Below are 2,019 nucleotides of genomic sequence, written 5' to 3'. Positions count from 1 at the left end.
ATTTTTAAATAAAATATTTTGTAAAACTGATACACTTGTTTTATAAAAAAGCCTCAACACAGCCACGTATCTCTCATGCATATCAAATAGAAATGGAAATAGAATCAGCGGAAGTAACATAGAGATATGCATCTAGAAGCTCTGCATCACGATCTTGAATTGCTGGTACTAGCATTCGACCTGGGAGGGAGGTTACTACTTCAAAGTGGTCAATCGGCTCTGCCTTCACCTCTGTAGCTTTACCTAAATCTCCAATGAAAGAACCTGGAGCTGCTTGCTCGGATGCTTCCTGTGCTACGGGTGCCTTAGGGTCTCTATCTTGAGAAACTACCTCTTTAACAGGCGGGTCTTGCAATAGGTACAACAACCCTTGCTGCTTACTCTGCTGTTAGTGGTGCTTCCATTCATTTCATTGGCGCAGGATTGGGATCTTAAACAATGGGCTCTGCTACTGAAGCTGCTTACTTAACAACGGTGATAGATTCTGCTAATGGCACTGAATATGGGTCACCTTGACCTCTGCTAGCGGATCGGCTTCTAGCACTGGATCTTTATTCGCGCTTAGATCTGCTGCCTCTGTGGCTACTCTTTATGTTTTATGGTCAACCTGCTGCTTACGGGACGTGAAGGTATGCTATGTAAATGTACAGAGATCTTGCTTGAAATTTAGATTTCAGTGAAAATTTTGAAAAACAAAGTAAATACAACAGGTTTGATTTAACTCATTGTAATATTTTGAGAATGGTATCCAAAACTAGGCTCGTTGTAATTAAAATCTGTTGTAATAGACTTACTTAACTTTTCCCAGGCTGTTTCCAGCAATGGCGTTCGCTCGGATCCTTGCGTGCGCTCAGGGCCGTAATCTGAAGGAGTAAGTCGGCGGAGGATACCGAAGGCTGCCCACTGCCCAGCACAGGAGGGTAAGTTTTTGCGTGAAGGAACCTTGAAATTTAGATTTCAGTGAAAATTTTGAAAAACAAAGTAAATACAACAGGTTTGATTTAACTCATTGTAATATTTTGAGAATGGTATCCAAAACTAGGCTCGCTGTAATTAAAATCTGCTGTAATAGACTTACTTAACTTTTCCCAGGCTGTTTCCAGCAATGGCGTTCGCTCGGATCCTTGCGTGCGCTCAGGGCCGTAATCTGAAGGAGTAAGTTCAAAGAGGCAGTTCATTACCTAATTTGAGTTCCAGTTTGAGTTTTCATGTATGCAAGCAGTATGCTCTCTCCTCCCTTCTATTTTCTTTGTTCCCTTCTATTTTCTCTAAAGCAGAGAAGAGCGGCTTCGCTCCTTGATTCATTCTCTCCTTAACCAGCTTCTCTTCGTCCAGTTCAAGATCCAGCCCTTGATCCAGAAGCTTACCTAGTTACAGCAGCATACCTAGTTACAGCAGCATACCTCACTGGTTGATCAAATCATGCTCCAACTTGGTTAGAGTCTATCCCTCTAAAAGTATAGGACAGTCTGAAGCAGTGCTGTCAACTTACTATAGAGTGTATGACACCTCTGTTTACATCTAAACATAAGAATAGAAGAGGTGTCATGTAAATAGAAGAACAAAAGATTGTATGCGACACCTAACAGTTGTGGCAGGAAGCGGTGGTGGCATCCATACATGAAGCGGTGGTGCTTCTCTATTATAAGATGGTTTTCTGTTATACTAAATATATTTTGATTAACATAAAATGCTTGAGATTTTATGTTGGCATTAGTGCAGCATTAGTTTGAAGCTAAATTTACAAATTTGAAGCGAAAAGATGATATAACATATGCTTTCCGCCTGCTTGCCTCAGGAAGAGGCCAAATAAGGCCATGAAAAAGAATATTGTTAAAAAAGTTTAAAAAGTTTGGATATTCGCGATAGGAGGTGGCTATTCATCAGGTTATGCAGGTTAAACTAATGCTAAAACTGAACAATTCGATTACTATAGTCCCTGGCCATTGTTAGATGGCAGGGACTAATAATACTCAATAGAAATCATTCCTATGGTTTTGCGCTAAGTTAAGCTAGGGT

At 40.5% G+C, this 2,019-nt stretch overlaps 1 long non-coding RNA gene across 1 annotated transcript; it reads right to left on the bottom strand.

Moving 5' to 3' along the window:
* Positions 1-446: 446 nt before the first annotated feature.
* LOC149200437 (uncharacterized) lies at positions 447-1,218 on the bottom strand. Its single transcript, XR_016253367.1, has 3 exons — positions 1,079-1,218; positions 795-903; positions 447-610 (listed from the first exon to the last, which is right to left on the bottom strand). It is a non-coding gene; the product is annotated as an uncharacterized LOC149200437 (long non-coding RNA).
* Between the last annotated feature and the right edge of the window lie 801 nt (positions 1,219-2,019).

This window comes from Pinus tabuliformis, chromosome 2_1, assembly GCF_031772625.1.
Source record: "Pinus tabuliformis cultivar Carrire ecotype Pingquan chromosome 2_1, CPIR1, whole genome shotgun sequence".
NCBI lineage: Eukaryota > Viridiplantae > Streptophyta > Pinopsida > Pinales > Pinaceae > Pinus > Pinus tabuliformis.
Note: the sequence above shows the minus strand (reverse complement) of the source record. Positions and strands in the feature narration are given on the sequence as shown.